Source organism: Tiliqua scincoides, chromosome 2, assembly GCF_035046505.1.
Source record: "Tiliqua scincoides isolate rTilSci1 chromosome 2, rTilSci1.hap2, whole genome shotgun sequence".
Lineage (NCBI taxonomy): Eukaryota > Metazoa > Chordata > Lepidosauria > Squamata > Scincidae > Tiliqua > Tiliqua scincoides.
In genome coordinates this window covers 63,750,590-63,770,724 of record NC_089822.1, presented here as the reverse complement: position 1 = coordinate 63,770,724, position 20,135 = coordinate 63,750,590, and the positions used below count along the sequence as shown (strand labels likewise).

The 20,135-nt window shown below is 42.8% G+C and overlaps 1 long non-coding RNA gene across 1 annotated transcript in view; it reads right to left on the bottom strand.

The window, feature by feature from the left end:
- Window positions 1–1,644: 1,644 nt before the first annotated feature.
- LOC136641690 (uncharacterized) overlaps window positions 1,645–20,135 on the bottom strand; it is an 85,527-nt gene continuing 67,036 nt past the window's right edge. Inside the window, exons 3-4 of the long non-coding RNA XR_010793905.1 lie at window positions 5,618–5,954; window positions 1,645–2,823 (exon numbers count right to left, since the gene is read on the bottom strand). This is a non-coding gene — a long non-coding RNA (uncharacterized lncRNA). The remainder of the gene's footprint in view (window positions 2,824–5,617; window positions 5,955–20,135) is intronic.

The window sequence follows — 20,135 nt, the reverse complement described above, 5'->3', positions numbered from 1 at the left end:
GCAGATCTCTTGACTAAGGTATGCAACTTGTCCCTCAAAACAGCCACGGTACCAGAAGATTGGAGGATAGCAAATGTCACGCCTATTTTTAAAAAGGGAAAGAGGGGGGACCCGGGAAACTATAGGCCGGTCAGCCTAACATCCATACCGGGTAAGATGGTGGAATGCCTCATCAAAGATAGGATCTCAAAACACATAGACGAACAGGCCTTGCTGAGGGAGAGTCAGCATGGCTTCTGTAAGGGTAAGTCTTGCCTCACAAACCTTATAGAATTCTTTGAAAAGGTCAACAGGCATGTGGATGTGGGAGAACCCGTGGACATTATATATCTGGACTTTCAGAAGGCGTTTGACACGGTCCCTCACCAAAGGCTACTGAAAAAACTCCACAGTCAGGGAATTAGAGGACAGGTCCTCTCGTGGATTGAGAACTGGTTGGAGGCCAGGAAGCAGCGAGTGGGTGTCAATGGGCAATTTTCACAATGGAGAGAGGTGAAAAGTGGTGTGCCCCAAGGATCTGTCCTGGGACCGGTGCTTTTCAACCTCTTCATAAATGACCTGGAGACAGGGTTGAGCAGTGAAGTGGCTAAGTTTGCAGACGACACCAAACTTTTCCGAGTGGTAAAGACCAGAAGTGATTGTGAGGAGCTCCAGAAGGATCTCTCCAGACTGGCAGAATGGGCAGCAAAATGGCAGATGCGCTTCAATGTCAGTAAGTGTAAAGTCATGCACATTGGGGCAAAAAATCAAAACTTTAGATATAGGCTGATGGGTTCTGAGCTGTCTGTGACAGATCAGGAGAGAGATCTTGGGGTGGTGGTGGACAGGTCGATGAAAGTGTCGACCCAATGTGCGGCGGCAGTGAAGAAGGCCAATTCTATGCTTGAGATCATTAGGAAGGGTATTGAGAACAAAACGGCTAATATTATAATGCCGTTGTACAAATCGATGGTAAGGCCACACCTGGAGTATTGTGTCCAGTTCTGGTCGCCGCATCTCAAAAAAGACATAGTGGAAATGGAAAAGGTGCAAAAGAGAGCGACTAAGCTGATTACGGGGCTGGGGCACCTTCCTTATGAGGAAAGGCTACGGCGTTTGGGCCTCTTCAGCCTAGAAAAGAGACGCTTGAGGGGGGACATGATTGAGACATACAAAATTATGCAGGGGATGGACAGAGTGGATAGGGAGATGCTCTTTACACTCTCACATAATACCAGAACCAGGGGACATCCACTAAAATTGAGTGTTGGGCGGGTTAGGACAGACAAAAGAAAATATTTCTTTACTCAGCGCGTGGTCAGTCTGTGGAACTCCTTGCCACAGGATGTGGTGCTGGCGTCTAGCCTAGACGCCTTTAAAAGGGGATTGGACAAGTTTCTGGAAGAAAAATCCATTATGGGGTACAAGCCATGATGTGTATGCGCAACCTCCTGATTTTAGGAATGGGTTAAGTCAGAATGCCAGATGTAGGGGAGAGCACCAGGACGAGGTCTCTTGTTATCTGGTGTGCTCCCTGGGGCATTTGGTGGGCCGCTGTGAGATACAGGAAGCTGGACTAGATGGGCCTATGGCCTGATCCAGTGGGGCTATTCTTATGTTCTTATGTTCTTATGTTCTGTTAGAGCCTAGCAGATTCTCATGTTGTTATATTCTACTTATCCAAACTCAATTTTGTCCCCATCTCTGCTGGTCATAACTATGAATGAGTGGATTTCTGTTTTCTTATTTTACTTATTCATCCTGCTGGGGCACAAATGGGAAAAAATAATTTAAAATTAAAGTACAAAGTCCCATGTCTGCAAGTAAGCTAGTCTATACCTTAACAACAGAATTCTGTGCAAATGCAGAATTGCATGTCTTTTTTTTTTTTTAGTCTAGCTTACTACCAGCCCAATCCTATCCACACTTTCCTGGGAGTAAGCCTCATTGACACTAATGGGACTTACTTCTGACTAGACATGCATAGGATTGGGCTGTACCTCATTTACCTCCTCATCACTAATGGTTGCGTTGGTTAGGGCTTCTTTCACTTTCATAGACTCATTTACTTCCAATGTGGGAGAGTCTCTATTTTCATGTTTGCTTACATTTTGTGCAGCATTCCAGAAATATATGTCTACAAGTATGGAAAAACACTTATATTGATTGGTTCCACACTGGTAATCATTTTAAGTATTTGGGGATAAATTGTGCATGGGTGCATTTCTTAAGCATTCCTATCATAATCCTCTTGATTATGTGGAAGGGAATAATTGTTTTTGTTTAAAATGCAACACCGACCTCTCCTCTTCTTCCTTGTACATCCCTGTATATTTTCCTTTCCTGTTGATTTTTTTCTTGTTCATGCTCAAGAATTATATGGAAGTAGCAGCTCCTCCTACCCACTTCCCATCTCCCCTTCCAACACCAACACCTACAAGGGGACATAGATCAGTGGTAGAGTACATGCTTTCCCTGAACTGGTTACCAGTTTGGTTCCAGGCAATTCAAGGGGCTTGTTATTACCTTTAAAAGCCCTACACAGTTTTGGGCCATGAAGGGCCACACTCCTCCATAGGAATCTACCTTTCCATTAAGATCAGAGAGGCTCTCTTGCATATCCCACTGATCTCTGAAGTGCAGGTGGCACTGACTTGCAAGATGGTCTTTTCCTCAGTGGTAGCCCCTAAAATGCTGTATGTCTTTCCTTCTACTGTGCAGATGTGTTCCTCTTTGGTGGTTTTCCATTGGCCTTTTTGTTCCTCATTGTGATTTTGCATGAATAGCTGCTGGCTGCTGTTTTATTGTATGTTTCTATGGAGAATTTTTTTTAATTGATGTCTCCTAAAGGGAGAAAGAAGAGATAGAATATTTAAAAGTAAGTATTTTTCAAAATTTATTTTTAAACATTATGTATTTCTCACCTTTCCTATGTATTGAAAGGACCCAAGGCAGCTCACAACATATAAAAAACAACCAATACAATATAACGATAACAGAATAAAATAACAGCAGCACCAAATCAATAATGAAGAGGAGCTAAGTAACAAGCTAAAGGGAGAAACCAAGGGCAAAAAAAAAGAAAAAAAAGAAACCTTTTTAGCCCCTACTGGAGGAATGACAGGGACTGCACAGTTCTTAATTCAACGAGGGAGTTCCAAAGTTGTAGCACTGAAACAGAGAAGGACCCAGTGCTGTAGCAGATCCTGCTGGCTACCAGGGCTGGGTGACTCAGTGATGCAGAAAAATCACCCCTCTCTATATTATCTTTTCTCCCCCGCCTGAACTTCACCCACCCTCTGCTTCTGGAATGGCTGCATTTCAGTTCACAGCCAAGGGATGATTTGCAGGTCCAATTTTTGGCTCTTGCCACTTCTAGCAATGAGTGCTGCACTAGTGCCCCTCCCCTGCAACAAGCCCAGGAAATATCCCAGAAGCACAGCTGAAGGGGAGCACCAATTGCCCCCTCGCACACACCACCAACACCATGACACCCCCCCCTTGGTGGCCTGGGCCTGGGACCTAGGGCCAACTTCCCCCCTGGCCATCCACTTTGTCCACCACCAGAAAGACTCCCTTGTTGCCACAACCTAACCTCAGCCAATGGCAGTGCACATAGGAGGAACCTCCAGATAACCTCAGGGGATGAGTAACCTCATAAAAGAGAAGACTGTCTCTCAGATACTATACAATCTTGTGTGTACAGGATTGTACCCTTCATATAAGGGAGCTTTCTGTGTACGCCCTGCCATTTTTTACCTGCCTCTATCTTTGCTCTCCCTCCTTTAATTAGCAATTTGACATCCTAATTGTAGGACTGCATTTTATTTACCAGAAGTTATTCACAGTAATGATGTTGCTTGACAAACACACATGCCAGCTGATTTGAAAATTACAGAGGTGGATGCAGGCATCCTAATCTTTTTATACCACAACTTGTTCTAGATAATGAGCTTTAAATGCATGATGACAAAATTGTAGAAGAAAACCTGATTACCTGTAATCTTCGGGGTTTATTCTCTCTTTGTGTGTACATTATAGTTTAAGCAATAGTTATGTGGAAGACCTGAGGGGAAATCAAGTCTTAGCTTTGAGCACAATAAACCTGTACATTGAGTTAAATGATGGTTAGTTGCATATGTGGTTATGGTATATAAAGAGATTATATTTTCACAATGATGTTTTCTATATTACCCTCTTTATATTATTTTAGTTCTCTTTCAGGTTGCTTCACTGACATTTTCATTCATCAAATTTGCTGCTAAGCTGCTGCCCCTTCATGCCACAAATGCTGATAATCACCTTGCCAATTCACCTGAGTCCTCACTGAAATGTATTTATCTTTTTGTGAATGTATGTGTTTTTTTTTTACTTGCTGCTATAGAGATCTAGAGAAGCTTCCTGAGAAATCTCCCATTTTACAGACATGTGAAACAGGGAGTGGGACTAGATGACCTCCAAGATCCCTTCCAACTCTAAAATTCAATGAATCTATGACACCTCTTGAAAATTCTCAGATGTTTTGGCTTGGGCAGAATCCAGAAATTTTCTTTAAATTACATTTTATGTGAAATTTCAGTGCTGACTGAAGGGATATGTAGAAATTCCTAGGGATATTTCACTTGTCTTTATTAAAACTCATTTGGTTTTCCTTGAATACTCCCAGATGTTTTTTCTCAGGATGAACTATGTAATTTATTTTAAAATTTACTTGTTGAAATTTTAGTGCCCCCTCATATCCAGATACATGGGGTGCTTTAGCTGATAGTGCTTATTAACTGGGCAATCCCTATGGCTGTGTTGTAGCACTGCCTGCATGGGTGTCCCGGCGCAACAGATATGACCTGTAGACCCAGTGTGCCAGAAGCCTCCAGAAACTGGAAGAAACCAGGAACTGGATCGCATCTCTAAGGAGACTGGACACAATTACAATTCAAACCAACTGAACATATAAACCCTCATTTTAAGATTTGATAAAATTTCATAGTTTAAACACATATAATCATGTGTGGTTGTTCCAGTAACATAGCAAAGCAGGGCCCAGGTAACAACCATAAGAGGATGCTAATGCAGGCAGCTCTTCTCCTGCTTTTTACTTCCCACTCACAGTACTTTATACTTATTGTACATAGTATTTTACTCCCTTCACACAGTAAAATATACAGGGCTGTGCATGCTGCTTGTCTGTTAGTCCTTCTTTCATTGAAGGAATTCATTGAAGGAAGGACCAACAGGCAAGTGACATGGGTAGTCCCTCTTCCAGTAAAATATATAGATACAACAGCAGCCTGATCCTGCCTCCCCCATCTGTGGGTAGGGTATTGTATAGAGGAGGGGGTGTTAAAAATGTTGTCAAATAGAAGAGGTAATGACACCTGCCCCAGGTATCAAATGCACAAGCTATAATAATAATAATAATAATAATAATAATAATAATAATAATAATAATAATAATAATAATAATAATGTATTATTTATATACCGCCTTTCTGGTCATCGGAACTCCTCTGACTTTATTCAAGGCGGTTTACATAGGCAGGCATTTCTAAATCCCTCAAGGGGATTTTTACAATCATAGAGGTTCTCTCTTTCAAGAACCAACAACATTTCAGAATGGATCTTTCTGGTTTGGTCTCACTTCTGGCCTCCAGTTCTCTCGCGCAGGTTGACAAGCAGCTCCATCTCTCACATGGAGGGCAGCCAAGACGCTTCTTGCTCACACCAAGAGCAGGTGGAATCACTCAGCTCAGCTTGTCAGCTGCTTCAAGGTCTCGCCATTCTCAGCCGTTCAGGGAGCTGCCGGTGTCCTCGAATTGGGGACCTTCTGATGTTATCTTCGGGCTAACGGAGGCTCTACCCTCTAGACCAGACCTCCTGCCCTGGCCCTCCTGCTTTGCCACTGGGATGCTCTTAATGAAATCCACAAACTCTATATTTCCAGACTCCTCCCAATTTTGGCCACATCTGACTCCATCCTGTAGTTTAAAAAAAAAACAAAAAAACAGTAGCTGAGGGCCATCTCAAAAGGTAATGGGTAGGTCCCTTTTATTCCCCCCTCCCCAATAATGTGAGCATTGGAACAGCCTGTAATTTTCTGCTTTCAAGAATATATTACCTGGGGGATAGGAAGAATTTAAGGGGGGGGGATATTTAGCACAGTAGCTTTAGAGTCAGCAAATATAAGCTGGACCTACTCCAATCCACTTTAACCCCTGGACATAATGTTTACTCACTAGACAGTGAAACACCAGCTGTTATAACACACATAGGCTCTTTTCCAGTGCGCACAGTAAGAAGGTATGTTTATACAGGCCTGAATGGTGACTTACAGACAAATAGCATACATGCAATGATGCTAATAGACAGTTAAGTGAAGCAGAAGTTCAGTAATGATCCATGAGCTCCAATATTAAACCTGAAGGCAAATATTTAATGCCACAGCACCATGTAGATCCAGATTTTCAACATGGCACCACACTTTGAAGGTGGCGTGGTGATTAGTTAATACTATGCTAATAAAGAGTCATTAAATAAGAAAATGTTATTTCATGTCATAAGCAGATGAAAAAGGCAATTTTTTTTCTTTTTTCTTTTTGGGGACTGTAATACATTTCCCAGAGAAATTCTAGCTTTCTTGAATTTGCTTCTCCAGCCTCACCAATCCACCAGATTTCTGACTTGGATCCAGCAAATGGGCCGGCCAAAGATAGGATTGGGCTGATAGTCAACAAAACCGTAACCCTTCTGCTGCATATGATTTATTGTTTTGTTACTTTGTCTTAAGGCGCGGCTATGATTGTTTTAACTTCTGTTCTGAACTTTGGAATTAACTTTGATGCTTTCCTGAACCTAGTCAAACGGCAGCATAGACATGTTGTCCATCAACAGATGTGGTGGGGTCGGACTCTTGGGGATTCTGATAAGTACTTCTGCAAAGTACTGCATAAGAACTGGTGCAAAGAGAAGACAACTGTTCTGGGGTTCTCACATAACCCACTTCCCCTAAGTCAGAAACAGGCCTGCTTTGCGGAAGAAGCTTCCCACTAGGAAAAAGTCCCCTTGGAGCCAGGCCTCTGTTTTCCAGCTCCTCTCTGTCCCTTAAGCCTCTTTTTCAGTGAACTCCCATTTTCCCTGTGCTTCCATTTGTCACTCAAACATCTCTCCCCTCTGCTGTGCCTCCCCAAACCTGCCGTCGCTTGCCACATTCTTTCTTAGGGTCCTACTTCTTCAGCGCTGGCACTTTTGGAAGGCTTTATGATTTATGACTGCATGTAATGAGTTTACAGCAATAGGCTGCACTCCGTCTTGAAAGGAGACTGCCTCACCAAGCCTCCCTTCAAAAGGTGACTAATCTCACAACTATGTATTCTTCTCTGTCATGCCTAATTTAGTTATTTAAGTTGCACTTTACTCAGTTTTCCCATTAAGTATGCTTTCTCCCCCTCCCCCTTGAAAAGGGCAGTTTAATTCTCTGAACACGTGGAACGAAACTGCATAAAGCTGTCTGGCAAACAGATGGTATTTAGGTTATAGTACTGGAAAACATCCCAAGATCATTCCAGTTACTTCTGACCTAGAGATAATGATTTCAGGATGATCACTGCATTCCCTCTTAAGGAGAGGACTTGAAAACTCAACTGATATGAACAGCATTTCTCTAGCTTGCAAATTCAATTTGAACATTGTTTCTCTTGGATCAATGATGCCATGTTAACCTTCACTGACGATGTGATACATGCACCATATCGTTCATGCTTATCATGCTCATCGGTCAATGCAAATGGAAGGAATATACATTTCCCTGATGTGTGCACAAAATATAGATATCACCATGGTGTGGGGTGAGGAGATTAAGGGCGCAATCCTAACCAACTTTCCAGGACTGACATAGCTGTGCCAATATGGCATGCTCTACATCCTGCAGTGGAGAGACAGTCAAGGGGGCCTCCTCAAGGCAAGGGCATGTTTGTTACCTTACTTTGGGTCTGCATTGCAGCTAAGTCAGTGCTGGGAAATTGGTTAGGATTGTGCCCTAATGTACTGCAAAATTAATCCAGAAAAAAACAAAAACACAGAAATGTGCCAAGTCAGTGGTAATGCAGCTTAGGAAATACAACTTGGTTGTAAAATGGTTTCCAGTGGTGTGCATTTCCAGCAGCCATCTTGCATGCACTGCCACAATTGGCAGCAGCACACGAGACTCACTGCTAGATCCACAAAGACAGGTGCAACAGCTGGGAGCAGGGAGGGAGATGAATTCCCAGGTCAGAATTCCTGGGTATTCCTGGGAGAAAGACTGGAGGTGGTATCAGCAGTGGTTGCATGCATCAGTATCCTATCAATATCCAATATCCTCATCCTTTTCCCTTACTTCTGCTGTTACGTGCCTGACTTACGCCTGTTAGACTGCAGGCACATATCTGAAGAGTCCCAGGCTGGCCCAGGATGACAGTGGAGGCTTTCCCCAGGGTAAGTGAATAACAGTTCACTTACGCCAAGGAGACCTATCTAACTGACCCCCCTTCCACAGATATAGCACACAATACATTGTAAGCACGTCTGCATCAGCGGTGGGGGGAGGATTTGGGTAGAATCGAGCTGCGCAATACTGAAAGGACTCGTTCCTCTCATACAATTCTGTATCTCCTTAAGATTAAAAGAAGTGGTTTCCTTGCACATCCATCATTTATTTAACGTGTGTTTGTTGAGAACACAAGAGAAGACCCTTTCTCTACTGGTGGCCAAGTTATGGATCTGTCTGTCCCAGTTGTGTCTCCTTACAAACTGCTTTTCAATTGCCTTCTTAAAACTTTTTGATGTCTGGATTTTGGCTGGCTATATGCTTTCTTTTTACATTGTTTTTTGATTGCTTTTAAGGTTCTGATTTAACCCTTATTGTTGGCTATCTTGGGTGGGATACGGATTCCCTTATAAACAGGGACATCTTTACAGTGTCAGGCTTCTAATGTCATTCCTTTTGTTGAATAGCCAAATTAGCATCTAGACTGGGACAACATGATTGCCTCATGATGCTCTTTTTCTCACTTCTGGTGGTATTTAATAAGAAAATGTGCCTAAGCTCAGAAATTGTGCCTGGGACTACTGCTGCTGAGTAGTAGGTCTTCCAGAATGAAAGAAGTCTCTGTTCCTGCCTCCCACTGACACAGCATGCTATGGCTGTATGCCAGGTATGAGGAGCCCTGGGACATATTCTTTCCCCAGGGCTACCAATAGGTCAACGGTATATAAGGGTGAGTGGGAAGGAGGTGGGCAGACTGGTGGTGGAAAGATATATAGGTTCACCAGTACCAGTGACATTATCAGGGATGCAACAGGGTCCAGACTGGGCTAATTGAGCTTGGAACAACCTGAGCTATTTTCTGAATTTTGAAAATTGTTTGTTTTTCCAAAGCCCAATTTGAGCCCAACAGGGAAGTTCTCCCCACACTGCTGCTAAATACACTGCTTCAACAGTGCTGACTCACCATGGCTGTAATGCTACATTGCCCTTTTCAGCTGAGAACACTGGAGCAACAGTCGATTTGTTAACCTATTTTTCATGGTTTCAAAAATAATCAGCAGCCTTTAAGAACCCATCTTTCTACCTCTCCCCTCTTTGCATAAAACCAAACAATTAAGAGAGGGGAAAATACAGAGAATAAGCACATTTATTTGGTTTCAGTATGTTTTCATAAGAAAAATCTAGTTTAATGTGCAAAAGAAACTCAGAGGGAGGGAAAAAATCTTTTTGAATGAGGAACAATTATAAAATAATCAGTCTGGTGCCCAAATGCTTTGTTAGCACTGGCCATCAGCCATAACTCAGCTAGATTTGGCCAAAATATACAGGGCACAATCTAGTACAGAATTATGCGTGCTTAAGATCCATTGATTTCAATGGGATTCTTTAAGAGTGCATAGTGCTCCTTGGATGATTGCCACAGAAGTATGGCAGTTTGTCAGAATGTAGTCCTATTGAAAGATTCCACTTAATAGATGGAATAATGTAAATTGTACTGAAATGTCAAGAAATGAAACGGGACAACTTCAAAACTCTCAGCAATGCTGTAGAACATTAAGGGCACAATCCAAACCTTGAGTTTGGCTATAAAGCACGTTTGTGCCATTGTGGTAGGAAGCCAGGCCGGTGCTCCCAGAAGCGCCAGCCCGACGGAGGCCTCCACGCTGGCTTCCTCCCGGCTCCTTGTGTTGGCTCGGATGAGCTGACTCAAGGGTGACAGGTAGGCGTGGGGGAGGTTGGGAGGTGGAGGGAGGGAGGGAGGTGTTCCTGGGTGGGAGGAGGGAGGGCGATGGGCAGCCCCAGGGGCGGGTCCACAGGGAGCTAGAGGCGGGGCTGGGATCCAGCAGTAATGCCGGATCCCAGCCCCCGTCCCAAGAGAGAAAGGAGCAGCTTCAAGCCACTCCATTCTCCTCAGACTTGTGCCACCTCAGGAGGTGGAGCAAGTCTGAGGAGACACATTGGGGCCAGCAGCCCTTACCCAGGGGTAAGGGGAAGAGTTTCCCCTTGCCTCTGGCTAAGCCGCTGCTGGCCACAATCCTTTGCTAGATACAGTGCAAGCCTCCTGGCTTGCCTGTTCCAGTGCAAGTTAGGATTGCGCCCCAAGTCAAAAAGGCAGGCCCACAAGAAAGACATGAGAGGACCACAGACTGTAGGTCTTCAGAATTCATCATCCCAAAGCCAGCACTTGCTTTTGCGGGCCTTAGAATCAGCCAGTGACACAATGATTTTCGTTTAAGGAAACAAGGAGGGATAGTGGCCTGTGAAGGCTCTCTTCAAAAGCTCCAAAGCCAATCTGATCAACTGCCTAGAGGCCCAGACACTGCCCTCTATGCTGGCTGGCAGGAAGGAGATGTTATCAGTCTTCTGCTGAGGCCTCCCATAATTGCATCTCATTTTTGATTTCTAGGAAATAATGAATGTGTCCTCCCTGCAGTTTGCAGAACACGTGAGGAGGAAATGGGAGGGCTGCAAGTGAACTGGCAGAGAAATTCTAACCAGATGATGGGGAAAATGCTTTGTGGAACTGAGATCACATTGACTCTCTCTGTCTGCGTGCCTGCGTGTGCGTATTCTCATGTGTGCATGGGTGTGTGTGCATTGCAGAGAGGACAAAGAACGAAAGTGTGGCGTTCTCTGGAACTGACTTACCCTATTGTGACTTGGTATTTGGATTCTCTCTTGCCCTGGAAAAAAAATTAACAGATTCCAGGGTATAATATTTCCTCATTCTTGGCAGAACTATAAAGTCCTTTTCTTTACTTAAAGTAAGAAAGAAAGAAAAGCAATTAATGATAGTATTGAAAAAAAAATCCTCATAAAATAGCATTATGTTCTCCACTTTATGAAACGAGAAAAGGAGAGATTAAAATATTCCTATAAACCTAATATTTGTTTTGTGATGGTTTTCCTTGGAATCGTGCAGTTTTCTCTCCTGATCTCTTCGTAGTTTGCTTTTCTTAGATGTGACCTAGCTGACACTGTACTTTTATGAAATCTCACCCAATTTTTAAAAGTGTTGCTTCCCAAGTCAACCTCAAAACAGTCCTTGGGGTGGGCATTTCTAGAATCAAGGCTTTCAGTCTCATTAAAATACACTTATTTTCAAAGAGAAGGTTGTATTTACCAACAGTAACCATTCTAGCCAACCTAAATACGTTTCAGTAAGGAAATTATGTGGGTTTAGGAAGGTCCTTCAAAGGTTGTAGATAAATATACTAACTTTGATGTCTAACAATCTGAGATATGAGCCCACACTGCATATTATCCCCCAAGAGCTCCTGTGCCTGAGTAAGACAGGCTGGCAAGCCCTGCCTCTGCCAACAATGCACATGTGAATCAGTGATTATCTGAATACACCTTCCCTATGATTACCATCCTGGAATGTTCCCTGAAGGCAGGGGGCAGGGTTTCACTCAAGCCATTGGGTTGGGAGGGCAGCATTTTGTACACACAACATCAGCAGAGGTGGAGCTTGCCCCCATGCTTGTCCACTGACCCCCTCCCCCCACATGTGCTTCCTGAAGTTCCCTGGCCTGCAACATCCGCCATGCTGCAAATCAGCATGTGGCTTATTTTCCCCTGGCCTTTGTCAAGCAGACAATTTCAAGGGACAAGGTAGAGTAAGAGGGTTCATGAATAAGAAGAAATTGTTTCAAGCCATCAGTAGATGAAGTCAGCTGTAAGAATGGAGCAACTGGCATGAAGCTCTGCTAATTTTGTTTGTTTGATGGCATTCACTGATGAGTTTGAGACTAGCCTGCATTGGTGGGGCATTGGCATTCGTGACAGAATACCTCAGATGGGACCTAAAGGTGCTTTCTGATGTCACTGTCACAAGCGTCTTCAGAGTTTTAGGGCTGCCCATTGCTCTGCTTCAGACTGCTGCTATCTACTGCGAACCCCATATTATTATCATCTGCTGTCTGTGGGGAGCAGTTAACTGGAACGAACTGAAGCTCAGGAATGTGTTCTTTACGAGTTCTTTGCAAATTCTCCCCAGCCCATGTGACTGGTAAAGCCCACTCTTCCTTTTGTCAAACACTGCACAAAGGGTACACAAGGACAGATTTTATTCTGAAAAGTGGAGCAGCTAGTTTCACAATAGTGTCAGGCTTCAACATGTTTGCATCTGAAGCAGAAAGTCAAAACTCAGTGCAAAACTGTACTAGTTTTTTTAGATACTTTGGCTGCACACTTACTGGAAGGAAGTTTCATTGAACAGACTGGACAGACAACTGACTGAGTAAACATACATTAGATTGAACTGTTGGGGGAAGTACTGTAGATCTCTTTTGTACACATGTTCATTGCTTAAAGTCACCCCATGATTTATGGATAAATCATTTCTTCAGGTTTCTGCAGCTCTTTAATGAGTACTTGAAAAATTTAAAGCTAGGTGCTAGCAGCATGGCTATCACTATTGAAATAATCTGCAGATTTCTTAGCTTCTACTGGGTAGTGTCCATAATATCACTGGTGATCTCTGAATACGTACATACCTAGTGTTCACAATTCTGCCATTAAAAAAAAATAGTGTTCTTCATCTCTCTTTTTATAGCCAAACCCACCTCCCCAGTATAACTCAGGACAGTTTTTTAAGTTTTAAATTCAAACACGTGATAAAAGAACACGTGCCGTGCATATTCACCATTTATCATGCATGTTCTTGTAACATGACAGTAAGGCTATTTGGTTCCACATAGCAATGCCTCACCATTTCAAAAAAAATAATTCATAATTTTTGAATCAATTTTCCTTTAACAGTATGCACTCCTTGCATTTAAAGCTAAATACATTTTCTTTCTTCTGATGGAAACTGACTAGGCCACAAGTTCCTTCTCCGCAATCCCATTTATGTGCGATCCTATTGAGATTCCCACACCGCAATGTAGTGGCACTGAAACAGCCTCCGCTGTATCCAGTGCAGGAATAGAGGCTCCTGAAGGACTCCCTGAGGTAAGGGGACTTTTCTGCCCTTGCCCTAGGGATTTTCAACCTTTTTCATCTCATGGCACACTGACAAGGTACTAAAATTTTCAAGGCACACTATTGGTTTTTGGACAATCAGCAGGGCACACCATGCTGTTGGTGGGGGGCTCATATCCCCCAATGGTTCTATCAATAAATGACCCTCTACCAAACTCCCACGGCACACCTGGGGACCATTTGTGGCACGCCAGCGTGCCACAGCACAGTGGTTGAAAATGGCTGCCCTAGGGTTAGCCCCAGCAGCCTTTATTGGGCTACTCAGGTTCACGCCAGCAAAATCACCAGCGCAAATCCAAGCAGCCTTGTGTCACTGGTTAAGGCCTGGGAGGGGGGATAGGATATGGCAGAAGCTAAATATGCTACATATAAGAGATTGAGCTAACTTCTTTGGCTAGTTGGGAGCATGAATACATAATACATGGAGTATTGCGTCCAGTTCTGGTCACCACATCTCAAAAAGGTCATAGTGGAAATGGAAAAGGTGCAAAAGAGAATGACTAAGATGATTACTGGGCTGGGGCACCTTCCTTATGAGGAAAGGCTACAGCATTTGGGCCTCTTCAGCCTAGAAAAAAGGCGCCTGAAGGGAGACATGATTGAGACATACAAAATTATGCACGGGAAGGATAGAGTGAATAGAGCAATGCTCTTTACAGTCTTACATAACACCAGACAGAACCAGGGGACATCCTCTAAAATTGAGTGTTGGGAGAGTTAGGACAGACAAAAGAAAATTTTGTTACTCCTTTTGTGGAACTCCTTGCCACAGGATTTGGTGATGACATCTGGCCTAGATGCCTTTAAAAGGGGACTGGACAGATTTCTGGAGGAAAAAAGCAATCACGGGTTACAAGCCATGTGCAACCTCCTGATTTTAGAAATGGGTTATGTCAGAATGCCAGATGCAAGGGAGGGCACCAGGATGCAGGTCTCTTGTTATCTGGTGTGCTCCCTGGGGCATTTGGTGGGCCACTGTGAGATACAGGAAGCTGGACTAGATGGGCCTATGGCCTGATCCAGTGGGGCTGTTCTTATGTTCTTAATATTATAAATTTGTCCTACTGTGTGTGTGTGAAAGCAGTATGACATCCTGTTCTTGTGTGTTCTTTTAATACTTTACATTTCCTCAAAGCTTTTATGTTTGTTTTTCTTTGATTTTTATTATTAAAGCCAGGTTTGTTTCCATTTAGCCTGTTGCCAAAGGGGATTTTAGCACCTTTTTCCATCTTGTATTCTTTGTGTCACAGTTTTGCTTTGTGTTTGATCAATCGCTCATTAAGACTCTCTTTGATTGATACAAGTAATTTGAATGGGTTGAGCCCCTTCTAGAAAGGAAGAACCAATTCATTAAGGACATCTTTTAGGAAGCAGTGCATTGCTGCCCCTAGAATTGTTATCTGGAGAGGTATTAGAACTGCTCAGGGCATTCATTGGAACAAAGCAGGCCAGGATCCTGGAAGGTCAGAAGGAGCCAGTGATGTCCCCTTATGATTTCCACTTCAGAGTGTCATGGAAAGTTCAGATAGCATTGGTTCAGATATTCACCAATGATTTTTTTAAAAGATAATTGAATATGGATGGGTTTCAAATAGCAAAAAGAGCACCGCTGCCCTGTAGGGCTAAACTGTAGACAAAGAGTCCATATTGGCACAGTCATAAGACTGCCAACCCTTGATAAATGGGGGCAGGTGAAACTCGTAGTGAGATGGGGCCCAGCAGTCAAGAGGTTGGAGCAAAAAATGGCCTGAGATCAATCTTTGCTGCATGTATCAATTAGAAAAAAAATTAAAAGCTGGAGAAAGGTTTTGGTTTTGTTTTTTTCCTGCAAAATAGCAACCTTACTTGGCAGCAGTGTGACTGTCAGCTTGAGGCCTGTCATGAATCTGATCACTTGGTCACAAAACGTAATAAAATACTAATTTAATGAACTGCTTAGACTTCAAATAATGTCCTCGTCAGCAGGGAGGAAGAGGTCCTCTTTCTGCCTTCTGTCAGTCCAAAGGGAGGCATCCAGGCAGAGCCTGATTATGTTGCAATCATAAAGGAAAGCCTTGGAAGGTCAAGACCCCCTTTTCAATATTGTTTTGGATAAACATTCTAACTGAAGCCTCAGAAGGGAAATGAAAAAAATATTTTCCTACGGTTAGCCATGCATTTGTACTTGGAATGGGAAAGAGGCTTATTGAAAGGCTAATATTTGCTTTTAAGCATTTTTTCTTTTCTTTCTGTTTTTTGCCAGGACAAACGTGATCAAGTTAGTCCAAGAATTCTTATCCTGTTTTTCTCCCTTTAAAAAGTCCTCTGCACTGGACTGTTGCATACAGCTATCACTAAGAAATTTATAGTCAAAATTATTTCCATTTGTCCTGGGGTATAATCTCCAATTTCACATGGGGTACATTGCTCTCTGAAGAGACACAGGAAACCTAGGGAGGTATAGTCTGATTTCAAGAAATCTACAGAATCACAGTTCTTTTGGTGTTACTTTCTGAGGTGCATGAGACTTCCCATGTAGTCTGGTTTCAAGATCCGGATCCATTGATCAGTGCACATAATGATCTCATGCCAGCAGAAATGGCTAAAGCTTTGTATTCTTAAAAGCCCTTGAAGTATCATGTGGAAGTCCCATAAGAACACTACATGTCTCTGTTTCTTGAGACTGTTGCCACAGAGGAAGGCAGTCATTATGGAGAGTACAAGGAACTCGAGTGAGTACTGTATTTAAACATTTTTAGTTGCTGACCTCCACCATGACTCATCACCCAGTAACATCTTATACACATTCCTAGTGTCTTTCCAAGCCCCACAAGACTGACAAATGTGCTTCTTCTGCATGTAAACAGTGGAGCCCCTTTTTCCACTCCCCTTAAAAACCCAATGGGATTTAGCCCTCAGTGCTGGAATGCGGTACAAAAATCAAATTCTCAGTAAAATTAGATCTGGCAGGCACCACAACATTCTTCTCTGTGACAATAATACAGGCTTGATTGACATTTACTGTCCCATCCCAGCATGTTCTGCTAGTTAAAGGCACAGAGGCCTTCCTTCCCCTTCGTGCCTTCTCAGAAAGGCTGAGCCGCTTATAAATGAGGCCAGAGAACTGACTGAATATGAATGATTTATCACTCCCATTGCCAAGGGCTAGAGAGGTAATTATTATTAGGAAATTGCTTGCTATGTTTCTTGTCTAAATAAATGTCTGCTTTGTTAAATAGCCCAACTGAAAAGCAACAACCCTGCAGCATGGCACATTTGCAAGCAGTATTGAATTAACAACCTGATACCACTGCTAAAATGAGATCTTTTCCACCTAACAGAAAGCCCCATCATTCATAACCTTTGTGGATTCCAATTCTATTCTGGATTCCAAACCTCTTCACTTCTTTATTTGCCTTTACCAGGAGCATATTTACATTAAGTCTCTATTCATGTCTTAATATTTAATACCATGCCAGATTGTCTGGAAATGGTGGGATACTGCTGTAATTTCTAACACCATGATAGAGAGAAGTTGGTTAGTGACTGGCCAGCAGGAGGTGATGTGAAGTACTGGTTCTGTTACTCCTCATGCCCTCAAAAGATGTTGATCAATGAAATGTGTGTGCGCACGTGTGTGTGTGTGTGTGTGTGTGTGTGTGTGTGTCGGGGGGGGGTGATGATGATTCCATGATTCCATTAGGCACACTGTTTGATCTGCAAGAGAATATGTCATTAGTGCCAACAGTTTCCTTTCCATGGTAAATAACTGCAGAGGTGCCAGTCCAGATCCAGATTGTGAAAAGGAAAAAGAACAAAAGCCCCTCTCACTGCTACTGCGGTCTCAGTTCTAAATGGGTACCCTTTTATGGCTGCTGTTAGAAAGAAAGAAAGAAAGAAAGAAAGAAAGAAAGAAAGAAAGAAAGAAAGAAAGAAAGAAAGAAAGAAAGAAAGAGATGTAATTAATATCATGTCTGTTTTCTCCTAAGGAAAGTGTAGATAGGATTGCAGTCCTTATTTGTGAAGGGTTGGCCTCACCAATAATTGGCCACTCTGATGGAAAGCAGAAGATCTGAGAATATCTCATGACCCCAGGCAGCTAGTCTGGCCTGACTTTCCAGGTCAAGAGGATTATGTTCTGCCTGTAGTTCCCTCCACTGTGGAATGAGAAAGGAGCCAATATCTTATCCTAGAGATACCACTATCCTTAACCAAGCAGCTACACCCATATACAGGGTGACCCAAAAAAAACAGAACCCACAAATCTTTGAATAAAACTGTTAATTTTAATTTTTCTTCTTTTTTCTTTCAGGGTATACAAGTCGACTTTGTGCATGAAATATTGGAACAATAATCTTCCTCAAACTCAATAAGTTTGAGTCCAGTAAGTTTCTTGAAATTTACTGGACCTTTGTAGGATTTAATAAAATTTTTACGGGTTCTGTTATTTTTGGGTCACCCTGTACAACACTCTTGGGTACTGAGAAAAGGTTTCATGTGAATATGAAAGTCATTGTTGTACTCTAGAATTGCCTAAACAGCTCACAATACTTGTGAGCTATGCATTATCCTCTCAAAGCGACATGTGGAAACAACCTTCTGAATACATACAGTACAAAGTCTGGTACCTTTCCTGCTAATTATTTATTATTAACAGTATTTATTTACCGCTTTTCAACTAAAAGTTCACAAAGCGGTTTACAGAGAAAAATCAAATAATCCAGCATCTGAAATTTGCCACCTGCTTAAGATCACAATTTTTATTTTCACATCATTTTTCTCTACATCACATCACTTTTCTCTAATAGAACCAAACCAAAAAATAATAAAACCTACTAGGGACTTAACCTGGGACCTTCTGCATGAAAAGCACATGCTGTATGACTGAGCTATGGCCCCTTCCCTCAGCCTTATGCTCATCATGGAGTGTAGGCTGCCCTTGTTTGCCTGTAATTGGGAACATGGTCAGTACTATTCTTTCTAGTAAGGAAGGAATGGTCTTCATTTTCTGAGTGGCAGAGAATTTTAAGGGACTCAGCAGAAAGAACAGGATAGGTACATACTTTATGCATTTATGCTCTCAGGGGGAAAAAATTAGGAGGAAAAATGGACAGCCCTAGTTTGGCTACGGCTCTATTTCATGCTTAGCATAAAGATTACTGCAGCCATGATGAAAACCAAATCATTTTCAAGATGTATATAAGCAGTGCTTTTTTTGTAAAAGAAAAGGTGCAGGAACTCACAACTTGTTAATCTTTTATTTATTTATTTATTTATTTATTTATTTATTTATTTATTTATTTATTTTTAAGCCATTTTTTAAATTGGAAAAATAAAATATTTTTTGTGTGCTTCCCCCCTAAAGATGAACTTACTTCTGAGTAGACATGCATAGGACTGGGCTGTCAATCTCCACATCCCCTTCCCCCTAGCTACTTTTTCTACACATGGGGAAAAATACTGTACAGGTGCACTTGTAGCGTGTAGTATGTAATAATAATAATAACAGTATTTATATACTGCTTTTCAACTAAATGTTCACAAAGCGGTTTACAGAGAAAAATCAAATAACTAAATGTAGTGTGGCACTACTTTGAGGAGAGGAAGCAGTGAATGGATTCTGAAAAATGGCTTACATGAGTTCCATGTAGTAAAATTACTCTAAGCAACTATGGGAGTAAGAATAAAAAAGGAATTCTTACACGAGAGGGGTCCTTAGGTGCACATAGAAACAGCTACGTTTGCAAACAAGGAATTAAATATGGTCTAATTCAGGTATCAGAATACTCTGTGTCTTTGGGAAGGCGCTTGGCATGCAATTGTATGTTCTCTGCTGCCCTGAGCAGCTGCTGTGCATTGCTGGAGAACAGCTGCAAACGCTGGCTGGCAGAGGGCATGCTTGTAGGGCAAGGATGAGGAGGATCTCTGGCAAGGCTGGACAGCACGTTGTACACACGTAGAATCCCTTTTCACCTGCCCTTAGCATGTGAAAACGGGTGCAGATATATATCTCTGCCAGGATTAAGAGCCCAATCCTAGGTATGTCTACTCTGAAGTCAGTCTTGTTCTAGTCAATGGAACTTACTCCCAGGAAAGTGCCTAGGATTGCAGCCTAAGAGCCCAATCCTATGCATGTCTACTCAGAAGTCCACTTTAGTGAATGGGGCTTACTGTGGATAGGATGGCAGCCTTAGAGTCCAATCCTGTGCATGTCTACTCAGAAGTAAGTTCCATTATAGTGAATGGGGCTTACTGTGGATAGGATGGCAGCCTCAGGGTCCAATCCTGTGCCTGTCTACTCAGAAGTCAGTCCCATTAGAGGCAGTGGGGCTTCCTCCCAGGAAGGTGTGGAGAGGACTGCAGCCTCAGAGCCCCTCCTCTGCCTGTCTACTCAGGCTGCAAGGCTATGACACTTTCCCAGGAGTAAACCCCATTGAACACAATGGAACTTACTTCTGAGTAGACATGCATAGGCTTCGGCTCTCAGGCTGCAAGGCTATGCACCCTTTCCCAGGAGCAAGCCCCATTGAGCACAATGAGACTTACTTCTGAGTAGACACACCTAGGCTCGTGCTGCAGATTGACATGGGGGGCTACACCAGCCAGCTTCCTTCCCCTCCTCCTCTGCCAAGCCAGTACCTGGGCGTTCCGTGGGTGCCACAGCCCGTCT